At 36.8% G+C, this 18,692-nt stretch overlaps 1 long non-coding RNA gene across 2 annotated transcripts in view; it reads left to right on the forward strand.

Annotated features, from left to right (window-relative positions):
- Positions 1-18,692, forward strand: part of LOC131752674 (uncharacterized) — an 87,375-nt gene that overhangs the window by 60,954 nt on the left and 7,729 nt on the right. For both annotated transcript variants that reach the window (XR_010838058.1, XR_009334589.2), the window contains exons 3-4: positions 3,420-3,532; positions 17,865-18,004. This is a non-coding gene — a long non-coding RNA (uncharacterized lncRNA). The remainder of the gene's footprint in view (positions 1-3,419; positions 3,533-17,864; positions 18,005-18,692) is intronic.

Below are 18,692 nucleotides of genomic sequence, written 5' to 3' on the forward strand. Positions count from 1 at the left end.
TATTACAAGATATCTCGCATATTTGCCGGTTCTATACCGATTTTACTTGTCAAGTTTAAAAAGCATGTGCTATATTTAATCCCAAAAAGAGTTCTAGAAATTGGTCCAAAAATTCACATAGAGTTGGTAGAATATGTAGGCTTTTAATTATTTTGCTTGTCCAAAAGGCACGGCACTGGGCACACTGCCTATTATACATTATAAATTAATTCCATTTGTCCTGAAAACGTGTTCATATTTCAGGACTTTGAGTATGGGCTGCTCTAATGAATTGCTATGTTGTAACTCAGTCCCGTGTACCTCTGCGGGGCTGCATTTTTCCAGCCTGTAATTATACCCTGAGCAGACAGCCAGAAGGAGCTGCCGACGAGGGCTCCTTCTCGTGCTCAGCTGCCCCTCGACTTCCTTGGAGACAGACTTTCTGTTTCTAATGGATGTGCTGAGTCCTCCTTGAGATGAATGCCTGGCCAGGGACCAGGCACCTCCCTAGGTCACAGGACTTGCTCTGGCCCTTGGCCCTACACCTGAAAGCTGTCACTTTAGCCCTGGAAGAGAGCTAAGAGGTCCCTTGGAATATTCCTTAGAAGAAATGAACTATATCCAGTATCTTTTAATACCACAATGGAAAAGAATCTGAAAAAAATTATGTATATATATATCTGAAACACTGTGCTGTACACCTGAAACTAACACAACATTGTAAATCAACTCTACTTCAATTTAAAAAAATAAATACCTAAGGGAAAAAAAAAACAGAAATGAACCCACCCCAAAATCAGCGCTTTTAGGTTACATCTGCTCTTTCAAACCCAACCATCAGGGTCCTGACGCTGCTTCCTCACAGGAGCCTGAAGTGAAGGGACATCGTTAGGTGAGCATGGCCAGCTCCAGCCTTGACAGCACAAAGGGTCAGCAGCTGTCACCTTGCAATTGGCTCTCGGAGTCGTCTTACTACGTGACTGCTCTGTTTCCAATGGAAGGAAAATAATTTTTAATTTGGTTATTCCTCATTTAGAATAAAAAAAAAAGTATTCTATCTGACCTTTTCTAAGTATCTTCCTTTCACTTAATAAAATGATGCAGGAAAATTGCTTTCAATGAATTAGGCGTTCAAACAACCCAACTTAACTATCACCTAGTACTTCTTTTATTTCTGGGAAATCTACTCCCTCAATCTTCTTATCAAGGATCTCAGATAAAAAAAAAAAACTAACACACCGTTTTGTTTAAGGATTCTTCTCATAGTTGTAGAGGCAAAAACGGGGCCACAACTCTGTCACAGGAGAGGACAGGGGCCAAGGACAGCTTCTGATGTCTGTTGAGGCACAGACTCTATTGAGAGTCCCAGAGCTCTGTGATGAGCTTTGTCGGTGGTCTGAAAAGACTTCAGAAAACGTGTTTTTTCATTTTTATGGACTTCCCACTTCTCATACTCCACTCTTCTAGATATTTAGAATAGTTTTATATTTTAAGAATCCAATGATCTACACGTTGGTGTGTACAGATTTGGTTGGAGGTGAAAGGCAAGAGGGAAAGCCGTAAATAGCAAAATCCAAACCTGTGTCATAGCTACCCCACAACCTAAATGTCTATATGAATAACACATGTTGGTAAACATCTCGCACAATATATTGTTATGTATCTCTCACGTGGATCAAATAGAACTTGAGCTTTTGATTTTTTTGAATATCAGTTCAATAATGGGAAGATATGTTGAGAAAATACAATTTTAAGGTCCAATGTATAGTTCTGCAAGTAATGCTTTCTTCTGTTTCCAAGTTCTATTTCCCCTTCTTCCTTCCAAATAATGAAAAATAAGGTAACTATTTTTAGAGGAGGAGGGGCAGGGGCAGGGGAAGGGGGGGGGAAGGAAGGAAGAAAAAGTAGCCAGGGGGTTAAGGATTAAAGGAGTAAAAGTTTTTATTTACTACAAAACAGAAAGCATTCCACTCCTAGTCCCAGAAAAGAAATAGCAAAGAAAAAATTCATTAAGCATCCTTGCCCTTCAAAATACAAATGAATGGACGTTGATGTTTTATGACATTTTGAGATCAAATGTACTTGCCAGTGGCTTTGGGGTGGTTGGGCAGGGAGGGCTGGACAGGAGATTCACTGTCCCTGTGGCACCAGTGTGGTGACATTGATCCGAAGGACCCGGGAAGTTCTAGGTTCTTAAATGCATTTGGGGGGCTGGAGATTGAACCTGCGCCCCGCAGTGGAAGTATGGAGTCTTAACCGCTGGACCACCAGGGAAGTCCCTTAAATGCATTTTTTAAAAACAAAAGGTAAAGGAGATTAAAAACAATTAGGAGATACATGATGTTATAATTAAAGATTATAAAACTCTAGGTGTTATCTTTTGGCTAAAACAAAATAAAAATACATTCATATGATGAACCAAAACATGGAAAAAGGTCTGGAGCAATAACGACAGTCCTGAAAGTTGGAAAAAGAATTGTAGCCTCATGAGCTTCTCGAAGCACCTGAAAGAAGAGGAAATGATGATTGAAACTGGTCCGCGATTGTGACTGTGAATTGACTCCGGGCTCTAACTCTACATTTTTATTGTGTGTCAGGCAAAGTCGCTTAAATTTTCCAAGCATCCATTTCCTCTTTTATGAGATAAAGTGATTTGATTAGACTAGGTGAAGAAAAAAATCAAAAGAATTGGAGTTTAAGTACTAATTTATTTTGATAGGAAGCATAATCTTAGAATATTCTTTATAATAAAATAAATATCAATAGAATGAGCTCGAATCATTTGTCAACGCTACTTCTTGAAATCATCATTAATTTTAGAGTTACTTTTTAAGATTTCTTTTTATGAGAGAGCGTATGCTTGTGTTTTAGCTAAACTGGAAATAATCCAAATTTATGATCACTTTCAGCTAATAATCTGTAATCAAAGAAGTATTGCAGAACTATTTACTTAAAGTATAATATGTGCTCTATTTGGTGTCAACCTCTCACATTGATATTCCCTGTAACTAAACCATAGGCTTTCATAACTTTAAATTTCACAAAGAAAAACAAAGATGAAGCAATGTTAAAGAGTTTTTTTAGTTTGTTGGTTGGTTTGTTTGCCCTTTTTTTAAAGATGAAATTGATGTTAGGATGGTAACATGCCCATTTAGAAATCTGCCCCTTTCCCTCCCTCCCTCCCTCCCTCCATCTCTTCTTTCCTTTCTTTATTATGTTATTTTACTAAGAAAACAATTTATGCAAGGGTAGCTTTAGATGGAAAAATATTTTATCAATTTGTATTTGGGGTTTCGATGTGCAGTTGCTAAAATAGCAATAGAAGTTATCATTTGGTTTTCATGTGAGCTTCTAAATCTAAGGGAAAAAAAAAAAAAAGGGTTGATCTTGTTTGGAAATGTTACCTTCAGATTCCTGAAGGCTTTCCCTATGTTTCCAAGGTTTTGTAACTACTACCTGATGATACTCTGCTGAGAATTCCAAAGCAAGCTAGGAAGCCATAAAATAAGAGAAGGGATGCAGCCTCCAAATTCAGCCATCTTCCTGCAGAAAGGTATTTGAAAACAGCCCTGGCTTGTATTTTTATGTATCAATCTCTGAAATCTTTAAAAATATAAAAACCATGGAGTGAATATTGAGCAGATATTCCACAGGATGCGTGCAAAAGTGTGAAAATAAATCAACTTAAATCAAATCACCAACCTTTATTCACTCAAATGTTTCTTCAAATAGAAACGTTCTGTTGCTCTTGGAATATCTCTAAGGACTCAATCTTAGTTTCATCGAGCATATAAGTTTGAATTAAATGTATTCTCCTTCTCCTACCCCCACTATCCCATGGACATACACAAACTATCCTAAAGAAGAAATGTCATGTTTTGGAAAAGATATACTATTTACAAGTATGTAAATATGCTGAATTTCAGGAGACATCTGTTTTGGATTTTTCAGGGTACCGTGTATATTTTTATTCCACTATTTCTCCCAAAGTATTCCAGATTTGTGATAATGGATGTACAGCTAATTTTGACATTTTACTGTCCATTTCAGTAATGTATGTTTAGTAACCACAGAGGTTTTACAAAAATTGTACTTTCAATGTAAGATTGGCTTTAGCTAAAGTAAAAAGTTATATTTAAAGGCATTAGGAAAACTGAGCCCTTTACCATTCCTTCTGTCATATACGTCAAGCTATTTCCCATAATAGAAAGGAAAGCTTGTTCATATCTTTTGCCTCCAAAGGACATTTTTAGCTTTTTGATACTAATTGTTTTATCCCCAAAAAACGATAATATTTCTCTACAGTGCCCTCGGATGTTTTCAGTAAAGTGTGGGAAAACTGTGGTAGTTTAAAGGCGCTCACTGAAAGATATCTCATGGAATGAATCTTGTTAATTAGAATTACAGTCATGTAGTTTCAGTCCATAGAATTGTGCTTTTTTGGTTTATTTTAAGTCAGCATAAGTTAGCAACATTTTGTATCATTCAGGTGATCTTAACATAACTGGGGAGAGTGTAGAATTGAAAATGTGAAAGAAACCATTTTTAAATTAACATTTAGGTCAAAAACCCCATTTGGTAAACTACTTTTTGTTACCCTAAAACAGCGAAAATCATTGAGGGGATTTTTTGACAAGTAATTGCCAAAATTATTTTCCTTTTTCACCATAAAATAAAAGCTGAAAGTAGACTGAAACATACTATATTTTATAGCTCTCTTTCCAAATGACAGATTTTTCTCTGCAAATATCATTATGTAAAATATGCCTTCCCTGTGGAAAAGTATGAAGTATGGGGAGAAACTAATTGCAATGCTCAAATTAATCAACATGTTTGAAACTATTTGGGAAATCTTTAGCCTTTTAGGTAACTATGCAATAGAATTTGTTGATTTCTGTTCAGAATTTCTTCTTTTGAGTAATAGCAGAAATCCAAAGTTACATGAAGAAATGCGACTTCAGGTATAATATGATGATCACAGTGTAAACAGGCATCTCACTGAGAAAGTTGTACTGAAAAATAAAATAAAAGTAATAACACGACAATGGAGTGATTATCAACTTTTTAGACACTGATGGAAGGTGAATTTAATAACAGCAAAAGAAGTGTTGGAAAAAGAAGACTCTAGAATAAATTATGATATTTTTAAAGGTCTTTCTAATGGTATCTTTTGGGCAAAATATCTTCTTGCTAACACGATTTTAACAAAGAAAAAAAAAAAATCCAAGAAAGGTGGAACATTTTCCCTTAAGAACATTGTTATTGATAGCATCTTAACCATTAGTAAGTAAATCTTTGTGTTTCTTTAAATTGACTGTGGAGCAAATTTTCCATTTGCTGAGACTTTTTATAAATGTCAAGTTTATGTTAATGTAACTGATTTTTGGATAAACGTATCCCAGTATATAATCCAAACTCCGTTGGGCCTTCAGAATTAATCGCCTTAGATAGTGGAAACATAAGCCAGGAAATCTGCCCCCAATCACTTTTTGGAATTGTCTTTATATCCAGCCCCACTCTGTGTGTGTGTGTGTGTGTGTGGTTCGCGGGCCTCTCACTGCTGTGGCCTCTCCCGTTGCGGAGCACAGGCTCCGGACGCGCAGGCTCAGCGGCCACGGCTCACGGGCCCAGCCGCCCCGCGGCACGTGGGATCTTCCCGGACCGGGGCTCGAACCCGCGCCCCCTGTATCGGCAGGCGGACTCTCAACCGCTGCGCCACCAGGGAAGCCCTTATTTTTTAACCCTACTTTTTAAAGATTGTGAATGATGGCAACTTTCCTCTAATGATTCAGTTTTCAGAAGAGCCGAAATATCCTTCACGTTACAAAGTTTGGTGCATATAATAGTTGATCAGATTGATTCACACGCAATGGAATGAAAAAATTAACACTAATTCTCACCTGTGTTTATGAAATAACTCTGAAGGTCATTTTGATGGACAGAATCAGATTATCTTTTTTTTTTTTTTTTTTTTTACTGGACCTTTCCTCAATGGGAAAACAGTATGTGGTTAAAATATTTAGATACAAGAGGGGGTGGAGCACAAAACTCACTACCAGAGGTGTGTTTTGGTAAGAACCGAAGTAGAAAAGCTCATTTCTACGGAGGACTTTGGTCTACCCAGAGCACATGATGTAGGCTTTCACTAAATTAAACTTGGAAAAGTTAAAGAATAGGCCCCAAATTATCATACTTTCCATAGTACCCTAGTCTGGATCAATAGAGACAACAGGAACGTTTACTAAAATGAGAATATTATTGGAAGAAGTAGACAGTTGCTCAAAAAGTACATTAAGGTCTGGAAACATGTTCATGACTGTAAGTTTTTTAAAAGTGTCATCTTTTTTCTATTGTTAGCAGAAGGTATATGGTCTGTTGCGTAGAAGAGTAGAATTCCTAACTTAATGAAACACCTTATTTAAGAACCGAAAAGAATTATTTGTCTGAAATTTGGCCCTCGGCATTGCTTGATATCAGTGATTCGGGCGGTGGCCAAGATCTCTGACGAGCAGTAACCTGTTTGAATGTTTCTGTGTTAAAATTTTGGAGGATGATTAGCATCTGTGACCGACTTTAGGTTCTCGATTATCCAGACGCATATGGGGCCCCAACGTGGAAGTTAGCCACTTGCACCCGTTTTTCATCATCAGGTAAATGAGGGATGGTTGGGGTGTAGCCTATGTCTGGTGGAGCAGCTGGATATAGACCTGTGCTCGAAAATTAAAGAGGACACAAGCAAACATTGAACGCCTACTGTGTTCAAGGAGATGCGTTAGGTCCCCGGAGTCCAAGGATGATTGAGAAACAGTTTCTGACCTCAAGGGTCTCACCGTCTAGTGGGAGAACAGACAAAGGACAAGAAGCATTATCAACGAACCCTCGTGCAGTGACGGGTGTATCTATTTTTTATTTTTGAAAGTCGTGTCGCATAGAAAAAAATTCAGTATTGAAACTAGAATTCTACATCTCTTGGTGCACTTGTGCTTAACTTACTACCCTTCCTTATTCTCCTCTCATTTTCAAGTTCAGTGGGAAATAGCAAATGACCTTTAAGTCTCAAAGTATATATACAGAATCATTTATATTGTCTTCTTGTGCAATTTTGATTTTAAAAATCCGTAGCTAATAATTGGGTAACGAAAAGGTGTTAAAAATAGAAGCTTGGGCTTCCCTGGTGGCGCAGTGGTTGAGAGTCCGCCTGCAGATGCAGGGGACGCGGGTTCGTGCCCGGGTCTGGGAGGATCCCACGTGCCCCGGAGCGGCTGGGCCCGTGAGCCGTGGCCGCTGCGCCTGCGCGTCCGGAGCCTGTGCTCCGCAGCGGGAGAGGCCACAGCAGTGAGAGGCCCGCGTACCGCAAAAAAAAAAAAAAAAAAAATCTAATACATTGTATACATAGGACGATGAAAAGTGAAAAGGGGCTGGGGTAGCGAGTAGAATTCTGTCACTGTCCGATCGCTTGTCCCCAGTTATTCAGTGTGTCTGAGTCTCTATATCAACTGAGCATGACATTTCATGTTTTTAAAGAATAACTTTGTCTCCATCCTATGGCTATATTATGTGTTTATTTGTACAATGATCACCATCTTTTCCATAAAGCAGTTAAGGTACATATGGGCATATGTATACTCTTATGCCTGAAATCCTTTGATATCTAAGTTTTTTTTTTTTTCCTCAAATTCATGTATTTGTAAATCCTTTTCCAGAAGACATGTAACAGTATTTGCATTTGTGTAATTCTCTCATCACTAAAAAGCATTAGCTTCATGGCTGGAATGTTGCAGCTGTTCACCAGCCTCCAGGCAACACTAAAAACTACTTTTAAGACAGGAAACTGGGAACAGTAGTGCATTTAATTGGGGTTTCAGAGAGGACATTTAAAAAAGCACCTATATTGACTTTGCTCCAAGATTATCTGTTTAATACCCTCACTGATTAAACAATTGTAAGCTCTAGAGCCACTCTATTATACATGGTAAATAAAGGTTGTTAAAAACAGTTCTACAAATGTGTCATTGTGTCAGTTTCCCTCTGCATTAGCCTCCAATAACCATTTATGATTAATACAGGAGAGAGGCTGCTTGTGAATTAAGTCCAAAAGGAATAATTCCAAAAAATATGGTACAGTTATCACATATCTTTGCCAGAAACTAGGTGTTTCTCCCTGGATTTGTGGTGGTGAGGTGTCCTTACAGGGTTGTAAATAGTAATTTCATAAGGATTGCTTAAATCAAATCATAATTTCCACTATTACCTAGTAACATCAAAGGTGGTTTAACTCCATCTCTCATAGGCTTTCATTTATCATATGGTCCTTTTTGAAATTTTAAGCCATTTGATTTTCTGTAAATATGTCGGTATGAAAGGTAAGCAACCCAACAGTGAAGATTTGAAAATTTGGATAGAAGGAATCTTTCTTTCTTACTTTCTTATCTCTCTCTCTCTCTCTTTCTCTCTCTGTCTCTGTGTCTCTTTCTGGAGACGTACTTTAATAGATAATAATGTCTGTGTAACTTTTTTTGGAGGAGAAACAGTTATAAAGAATACAATGAGTAGTTTAAAAATTGTTAAAATATCTGGATTATTGCTACACATTTAATAAGGAACATTCTTACAATGGTACCAACATAAAGTAATCTCTGAATGAAGTCTTTTGTCTTTTCTCTCTTCAATTATGATTTCAACAAATTGAGTTGACACAAGGTCCTATTGTTCAAGGAACAAGCTGATCTATTAATATTTCTTAAAAAAAAGTACTGTGAGTTGTTAACTAAATACTGGGGTTTTGACTGTTTGTTCTTTGAAAATGTAGAATTTTAAAACATAGAATCTCATGTCTAGAAGAGGTCATTAATCAACATTCAAAATCAGTGCATAAATTCCTTAGACAATCCAAACATATCATACGGCATCTATCTGATGAATAACTGTGCTAAGGTATTTCATTTTCATAAGATTTATTGAGTAATGTGTTAGCTAACTTTAATGGACTCTTCACTTTGGTTGGAATCCTTTCTCCGCCACAAGTTAGGTTATGTTCTTGCATGTCCAAGTCTCCTTTCGATTATTCATTCTTAAGGATAAATTCTAATAAAAGTGATTTCGGAGAATTCCCTGGTGGTCCAGTGGTTAGTACTTGGCGCTTTCACTTCCAGGGCCTGGGTTAGATCCCTGGTAGGGAAACTAAGATCCCACAAGCCACGAGGTGTGGCCAAAAAGAAAAAATAAAAAGTGATTTTGATGGAGTAACCAAACTTTTCATATCAAGTTCTGCATATCAGAACTTGATATAAAAAATATCTTTATAAACTCCCGTATTTTCCAAATATAGAGTTTTATATAATACTAAAGCCACAAGAAGTAATCTTTCGATAGAGATACAGCTTGTACTTAAAAATTATCGAGTTCTGCTGATCTCATTTATTTTAAAATTTCTATGTAGAATTGACCCCTAGAAAACTATTATAAGCCACTTTTATATCATAAATTCTTTTTTATAATTCCCACAGATCCTACTTTATAATACATATTTTGTTTACTGTTTTTCATCTCCCTTTCACTTTCCTAATCATTCAAAGAGTTTTTCTTTTTTGCTACAAAGTCAGTGCTTACTAAAAACTCATGGGAAATAAAATTGTATTATATACATTGTTTCACCCAGGTTGATGTAAAAAACATTTGGTATCCTGATTGAAAGAGCAGAACGGATGCTTGTATAATTTATGAAGCCAGAAATACATTCACAGTATCTTCCCCCAAATAGTAAGATATTCTAATAACACAGTTCGTGGGGAATGAAGTCAAAAAGTTTGGGAGCCTCAAGGTTGTAGACCTTATTTTGAATGGAGCCTAGACAATTCAAAAGATGCTATCAATAATCTAAAAATATGGTTGTAATCACTCAGTTTACAATGTAACAATATAATCATAAAGTAGTATTTGATCATTTTACATGAAAAATAAAAATCTAGCATGTGTTTTTTTTATTATGCATATCTGATCTCTTCTGCTGACAAACTTTAAACAATCTGTGTAAGCAATAGGTCTACCTCTTTTCAAAAACTAACAAGTTTCCTAGAAAAATACTTATTTTCTGTAGCACACACATTGCTCTTAATTTTCCAAGATTAATTCACATGATTAATAATAAACCTGGATAAGACAAGTTGAGTTACTACCATGATAGTGTTCCCTGCGAGTTAATTTTTTAATTATTTTGAATACCAGTCAACACATATCTCCTTTCCAAACTGAAGGATGCATCAAGCATTCTTGCAAAGTCTGAGATCACAGACATATTTCTTTGCTAAAAATAAACATGCTGAACATGACATTGACACATTTGTTGAAGTCATGATGGCTGTACTATTGACATAATGGTTCTTCACTCTGCAAAAAGAAACAACAATCTAGCTTCAACTGTGATTTGAATTTTTCACTATATTCAGTTCACTCCAAACTGAACACCATCCTTGTTCCTTTTTCTATAAAGAAGGTTTATTCTATTTTTTTAAATGTTCTTGTTAATTGGTTCTTTAAACGATTAATTGTTCATAAAGGAATAGTTTTGATGGCTCAGTATAACTACAAAATAAGCTCACAGTTTTTGGAAAAATGTAGTAATGTATATATTTCTTTCCTTTTTCTGCTTCGGAAGAAGTCTAAATTTCAGAGCAAAGAAACACTGACATATTTTTCCAGTAGACAAACTTTGAAACATTAAAAAATATGAAGATTTGATGACTGTTTAAATATACAATAATATGGAAACACTGGTCTAATTCTATGTAGAGCCCATGACGTACTTATTCGATTGAAAATGATTTATGACAGAACCTCAAGGACAATAAACTATTTGAAAGGTGATCAGGAAAAGCCATCTTGACTGTGCTCTGGTCCCCACCCTCTGTGTTAACGTTGGCGATGAAGACAAAGATGCATTAGATTAATCAGGGGTTCTTGAGGAGAGTTTGAGATGAATTATAACTTGTAGGTCAACATCGATTCTCTTGAGAACCACGTGTCCCGGAAGGAGTCTCCCTACCTGTCAAGCAGTACCACCTACCAGGTAAGAGGGCGACAGAGCAAAGGGCTGATCTTACTGGGAATGTTATTGTATTGGTCTTTTAAAAAGGACATATTAGGAAGCTAGTTAGAAAATAAATCTAATATTTCTCTTTTTTTTAAATCTTAGAAGTGGGAAAGCAGCAGTTTGTGAAGGGAAGAAGCATTAAAATCTTACGAGACCTAGATTTAAATCTTTTACCCCTTATATAATGAGTATCACACTATCACCTGCAGAATATCTATTATACAGGATTGTTTAGAAATAAAGTGAGCTAGTGTACATGAGGATGATTTTATTATACAGGTTTGATCTAGGAAATGAAAGCTCGGGGAGGTTAGGTAACCACGCCGGTGAGTGGCAGACCCGGGAAAAATGACCCAATTCTTTTGCTCTTTTTAAAATTATTGTATTGTGTTTCCCAGTAAAGGTACATCTGTTACATTGCTGCAATTCCCATGCAGAGAAAACCTTTAGACATATACATATAGTTTGTACAAAAAAACCCCCAGTTTTAATCCAACATGTAATAATAAATGGTTAATATAAGGAAAGTAAGATAAGCACAAAATATCAATAATTCTAGGCTTTTATTAAAACATTCTATTTGGTTCTTTCTTTGTTAACCTTCTCTACTAAATGAAACTGTAAATATTTGAGGTAGTATATGGTTTTTATACAAAAGACGTAAATATGTTTGTGAATACTTCCAAAAACAAACATCACATCAGTAGATTTCCATATCTTTCCCAAAAATACAATTTAAAAAAAAAAATTATAAGGGCTCCATAAATGTCAGCTAGACTGATTTACCTGTGAAAAAAATATGTTTCAATGACTTACAGTGTATTTTGGAACATATATACAGTATGGGTTTCGTATGTATATATCCAGTTAATATATATATTAAACATCAAACACTTTTTTCCTCATTACTAGTAACTTTGCCAAATAGTGCAAAGGTTGTGCTAGAAATGCATCGCTTCTCCAAAACAAGTCATAAAGACATTTTACAAAGTGAGTAGTGTGGAATTATTTCCACAGTTTATAGGGGAAGGAAAACGAGAAATGTTTCAGGCCCTTTGCCGTCAACAGGAGTAAGGGCTATCAGTAATTATGAGTCTGTTGGAAAACAAAATTATAGCCCCTCTGGGGTGTCAGTGTTTCAGTAGTAAAAGCTGTCTAATCCAAGCCAAGCTTTGGCATGACTTGCCCTGCTTTTTCTGCTTTCTCGCTGAAGAACCATGTCCAAGTATTCAACTTGGCTCTCTCTGCATTGACTCAGACTCCGACGCTTTAATGCTTCCACTTTTTCTATTGAAGTAGCCAGAAGTCCCAATAATTACAATGATAATTACCCAGAATGAGCATCTGTAATAGTCACTTTATTTATTTTTTATTTTTTAACATCTTTATTGGACTATAATTGCTTTAAAATGTTGTGTTAGTTTCTGCTGTATAACACACTGAATCAGCTATACATAAACATATATCCCCATATCCCCTCCCTCTTGCGTCTCCCTCCCACCCGCCCTATCCCACCCCTCTAGGTGGTCACAAAGCACCGGGCTGATCTCCCTGTGCTATGCGGCTGCTTCCCACTAGCTATCGATTTTACATTTGGTAGTGTGTATATGTCCCTGCCACTCTCTCACTTCGTCACAGCTTACCCTTCCCCCTCCCCATGTCCTCAAGTCTATGATCTAGTAGGTTGGTGTTTTATTCCCATCCTACCACTAATCTCTTCAGGACATTTTTTTTCTTAGATTCCATATATATGTGTTAGCATACGGTATTTGTTTTTCTCCTTCTGACTTACTTCACTCTATATGACAGCCTCTAAGTCCATTCACCTCAATACAAATAACTCAATTTCATTTCTTTTTACGGCTGAGTAATATTCCATTGTGTATATGTGCCACGTCTTCTTTATCCATTCATCTGTCGATGGACACTTAGGTTGCTTCCATGTCCTGGCTATTGTAAATAGAGCTGCAATGAACATTGTGATACGTGACAATTTTTGAGTTACGGTTTTCTCAGGGTATATGCCCAGTAGTGGGATTGCTGGGTCGTATGGTAGTTCTATTTGTAGTTTTTTAAGGAAGCTCCATACTGTTCTCCATAGTGGCTGTATCAATTTACATTCCCACCAACAGTGCAAGAGGGTTCCCTTTTCTCCACACCCTCTCCAGGATTTATTGTTTGTAAGTTTTTTGATGATGGTCATTCTGACTGGTGTGAGGTGATATCTCATTGCAGTTTTGATTTGCATTTCTCTAATGATTAGTGATGTTGAGCATCCTTTCATGTGTTTGTTACAATCTGTATATCTTCTTTAGAGAAATGTCTATTTAGGTCTTCTGCCCATTTTTGGATTGGGTTGTTTGTTTTTTTGATATTGAGCTGCATGAGCTGCTTGTAAATTTTGGAGATTAATCCTTTGTCAGTTGCTTCACTTGCAACTATTTTCTCCCATTCTGAGGGTTGTCTTTTCCTCTTGTTTATGGTTTCCTTTGCTGTGCAAAAGCTTTTAAGTTTCATTAGGTCCCATTTGTTTATTTTTGTTTTGATTTCCATTTCTCTAGGAGGTGGGTCAAAAAGGATCTTGCTGTGATTTATGTCATAGAGTGTTCTGCCTGTGTTTTCGTCTAAGAGTTTTATAGTGTCTGGCCTTATATTTAGATCTTTAATCCATTTTGAGTTTATTTTTGTATATGATGTTAGGGAGTGTTCTAATTTCATTCTTTTATATGTAGCTGTCCAGTTTTCCCAGTACCATTTTTTGAAGAGGCTCTCTTTTCTCCATTGTATATTCTTGCCTCCTTTATCAAAGATAAGGTGACCATATGTGCATGGGTTTTTATCTCTGGGCTTTCTATACTGTTCCATTGATCTATATTTCACTTTAAGTGTATAATTGGTAAGGTGAAAGTGCCAGTGCTGAAACATTTCACAAGATTTCATGCCTGAAAAAGAGGAAGAAATCCTCTAAGAAAGTGGAAATCGACTTAAGAAAGGGGTGGGGGCCCCCAAATAACAGTTAAGTGGCCTCTCAATGTCTTATAGGTTTCAGAGAGAGCGTTATGTCCTTTGAGGGGAAGGGGAGGGGAGGGGGAACAGCGATGGCTGTTTTTCTAAAGCAACATTTCTCACTCTTTCTATTTTGAAAATATTCATTTCCATGAACAGAAAGTAAAGCTGATTAAACTATAAATATTCATGAATATGAGCTGCCCCTAAAGCGTTCAAACAAAGTAGAATGAAGAGTAAGACTCGTGCGGTAGGAAAGGCTCCTTCCCTTCCGTTTGTCCAGATCAGAGCCCGGGTTCTCGATGTAGGTCAAGGCGTCAGGCAGAAGGAAGGACTGCAGACTGACATTGAGATGCTCTATTTCACACACTTGCCCTCTGGAAGCACTGGCAGTAGCAGTCACTTAAATTAAACACAGGTCATCAGGCAAGATATATAATCTATTCCTAAAACAGACAACTCGAGCATCCCAAATCTCTATGGCCTTTTACCAGGGCACATAACACTACCTCCTGGTGTTCCTCTGTCAAAGCACATTAGGGCTGGCTGTGTTTAAAAGTGGTACTTCATGTATTCTGTGACCCTCTTGGTCAAAGCAAAGAAATTGCTTTTGTTTATTTATGACCTACTAACCTTAAGGAAAACTGAAATACTTAATGTTCTCACAAGCTTAGGGATGGAGAAATAAAAGCTAAAATAAGTTGGTCTTATTCTGCCCACACAACCCTCCAAAGTTATGGGAAAGTGAAAAGGAAGATATTTGTCCATAAATGATCTATTGCTTGTGGCTCTTTTCATTCAAAGAAAACTATGCAAGAATTCAGATTGCTGCTATCCACTTAGAATTCTGGAATTATGACGGTGTGTTCTCCCCAAAACGGCACTACACACTTCCTTACAGAAAATGTAAAACCTCGGTACTGTTGAATCTCAATGTTTTAAATATAAATACTTGAAAACCAAGGATTAAGTCATGAAAATAAAGATGTGGAAGACATAGGAAGATGTAAAGTGCTGATTGAAAGCCACTCTTGAATCAGTGAAAGACTAAGTTGAACCAGCAAGTAAAGCCAAGGAGAGAACAAAAATATCAGAGAATATAGGGCCCTAAAGTTTATTCTCTTTTCTGGCACTAGGTACCTGCAAGCAAGAATAAGATCCTATTTCCCAGTTGTAGAAAATTTAAACTACTCAGAGATGAGGTATTATCTTCAGCAAACTATAACTATTGGAAACATGTGGTTTAGTCCAAGGAAAGAAGAAAGAATTCATTACTGAATTTACTACTGTTATTTTATGTGTATTTGACATTTAATGGAATTTCTTATTGCTATAAGTGAATCATTTTTATATTTAAGAATTTTAAGTTAATTATATTCTGCTAAGGGCTTCTAGGAAAATATGTTGGAATACAAAGAAAAATAAGTTTATGCCTTGCAATTCATTCCAACTGCCCTAGAGATTTGCTTATTAGTAGGCCAATGCATATTTTGTGTTAATGTGAAATACACAGTTTAGAGCCTCTTTTCATGGCACCCCTATTATACAAATGTTAGCAGATGTACCAAGAGATGAATAGGCATGATTGAAAATGGTTGTATGTTGACCTGACACTGATATTGCAATGGACAGGTAACAGAGTCGGGGTGATAGGCTTTCATTGGTAATTGATAATGCAAACAAGTGAGTCCCCAGCCCCACGCTAATATTCTTTCCAGCAGCAATACACGAGTACCTACTGATAAAGCACATCTTCCTAAGGAGTGGTATTCCATAGGAAACATTTGCTTATTTCAACAGAAATACACACCACAAAATTCAGATTAGTCACTGTTTTTATATTCTAAGATTTTGTCACTGCAGTATGAACTCCCAATAGATCACTAAAGCCTCTGCCCCTAAAAAAAATTGTCTAGAAGGTAGTAAACAATTAGAGGCTTTAAAATATTTTAACAGAGTGAATATTGGAATGTATAAAAGTTGAGAGGACCTGTTTCACTTATATTTCGAGAACAATTGTCTTAATTGAATAGACTATGGTCACCTTCAAAGTAGTAGCCCAAATTGTCGTGGGTTGTCTCACCCACAGATAATTATAACCACATTGGATGCCAGCTTAATGCATGAAATAGTGACTTTCTACCCTGGTTTTGATACATGCAAAGTGACTTTTTTTGAATTGATGATAGAAAATTATTGAAAGCGGTCCTAAAAATACATTCACTGGAGTTCACAATAATTTAAAAATAAGTATAAATCACAAAGCACTCTTGGAGAAAGGAGATATGAAAAGAACAAAAACAAACAAAGACAGGATTTTCATATCCGAAACCTTGGAAATGAATGGTTTTGAAATGAACAGAAACAAACAAAAACCAGGATTTTCATATCCAAAACCTTGGAAATGAATGGTTTTGAAGCATACCTAGATTGTACCTTTCATAGTATTAATGAAATCTTTGTGTCATAAGCTAAGAAAAATGTGTTGAGTTGGTTTCTTCGTTTATTATGTGTTCAGTAGTTTCTAAATGATACTAATTTTACAACCTTATTTTTTTTAAAAATGCATTAAATATAATAGGATAACACTGACTAACATTAATATGATTTTAGGAAATGTAAGAAATTCTGTTTAATTTGTATAATCTAAATACATCATGTTTACCTACTATAAGAATAACAATATTTAGGGCTTCCCTGGTGGCGCAGTGGTTGCGAGTCCGCCTGCCGATGCAGGGGACGCGGGTTTGTGCCCCGGTCCGGGAAGATCCCACGTGCCGCGGAGCGGCTGGGCCCATGAGCCATGGCCACTGAGCCTGCGCGTCCGGAGCCTGTGCTCCGCAACGGGAGAGGCCACAGCAGTGAGAGGCCCGCGTACCTCAAAAAAAAAAAAAAAAAAAAGAATAACCATATTTAAATTAGAAGATATTGTTTTGATTTGATACCTCAAGCTACTCTGAATAACAAATTCTCCATGTCATCAATAGTGAGATAATTTCATCCCTGGAACTAATCCAGGATAGACAATTTTTTTAGCTCAATAAAACAGATCCTTCTATCACACACAATGTGACGTGGAGACTTGCCAAAGTCTCCGTTGGAGAAATCATGCTGCTTCTTTCTGATTCTTTAGAAATGGCTTAAAATGCATCAAATGTATGACTACAGCTACTCTGTTGTTTCTGTCTCCCCTCCCAACCCCTCCAGATACTCACAGGTCCTGTAAAGTCAGCAGAATTCTGAGTTTAGAGGTTGCTTCAGTGAACATTCAACGCTGTCGGTGAGTTTGGAATTAAAATCAAAACCATCGACCGTTGATTGTACCCTATGGCCAACCACCATCTCCACCGTGGCTTCAGAATTTGCTGAAGACAGGAAACCAAAGCAGGACACACCAGGACCTTCTCTTCCCCTGGCAGAGGTTATTTCTTAAAAGGTCACAATCAACATTCATTGCTGTCGGTGGGCTGAGCTGTGTGGACAAGCTCACTGAACGATGAATGCAACTGTGGCCCCGCATTTTGCAGTCAAGAGCTAGTTCATCCTTGAAAGATGCATTGAAAGTAGTAATATGGTTTACGTCAACTTTTCCAATCTGTAGAGTCTTCAGGTTTATTTATTCAATGTATACCATACGATCAGATTTCGATGAAAAAGGCACTAGTTTAAACAAGAATCACACTTTTCTACACTTCTGTAAGTTATAAATAGAGCACTTTTTCAAAAAGGTAAACTATTTGGCTCACGGAATCTATAACATAACCGTCTAAGTTTCTACATCTTCCTACAGGGGTGAAAAAGAAAGCATGAGAAGTCCATCAGCATCTTTGTCATTGGTACCGATGCCCTTAAAACAGCAACAACACTTAACAGTATCCATTCTCTGCATCTTTTGTTAGATTTCCTGATAAATTGGGACATAATCACCAGGTAATTTTATTTCTGCTGCTCTGGGTGGGGGCTGACTCAAAGAATACTTCCTCTTTCATGGAATTTGCTAAGGAGGGAAGAAAATATATATAACTATATATCTGTCAGAACACTTCTAAGAGTCAGAGAGCAGATAAATGTCCATAATTAAATCCAACTTGAAGATGAAATTTTATCCACCTTCTTTGTGTTTCTCCCTTCCAAGAACCTTATATATATAATTAGACTTAGGACCACAGCCTCATAAGTCTGTGGGACTTATAATACGCCTGGTTTGGTTCTCTTAACTAGTTTGGCTCTATGTTTTTATATAGTACATCTGTCTTTGAATTTGATCACAGCAGTTTTAAGCTTATCGTTTGTAATGATAATAACCATTATATTCTTGTTACAATACTCACAATATAAATACTTATACAGAGTGGCCATATTAGGAATATCTGGAAGGCTTCAATGTTTATTTTTAAAACTCTGTCACATACATTATTCTTCCCATTTCTTGCCCTTTTCAGTTCCATTTACCTTCAACTCCCACTGCAGAAGCCCATTCCTGAGCCTCTGCTCTAGATCTCATTATGACCATCAAATATTTCACCACATCTAGTACCTAAACTGTGGTAGTCCACTCTCAGCCTATCACCTCCTACTATTCTAGTTTCTCATTCTCTTATCCCCCAAACAACCGTCT

The sequence above is a fragment of the Kogia breviceps genome, chromosome 1, assembly GCF_026419965.1.
Source record: "Kogia breviceps isolate mKogBre1 chromosome 1, mKogBre1 haplotype 1, whole genome shotgun sequence".
NCBI classification, from domain to species: Eukaryota; Metazoa; Chordata; class Mammalia; order Artiodactyla; family Physeteridae; genus Kogia; species Kogia breviceps.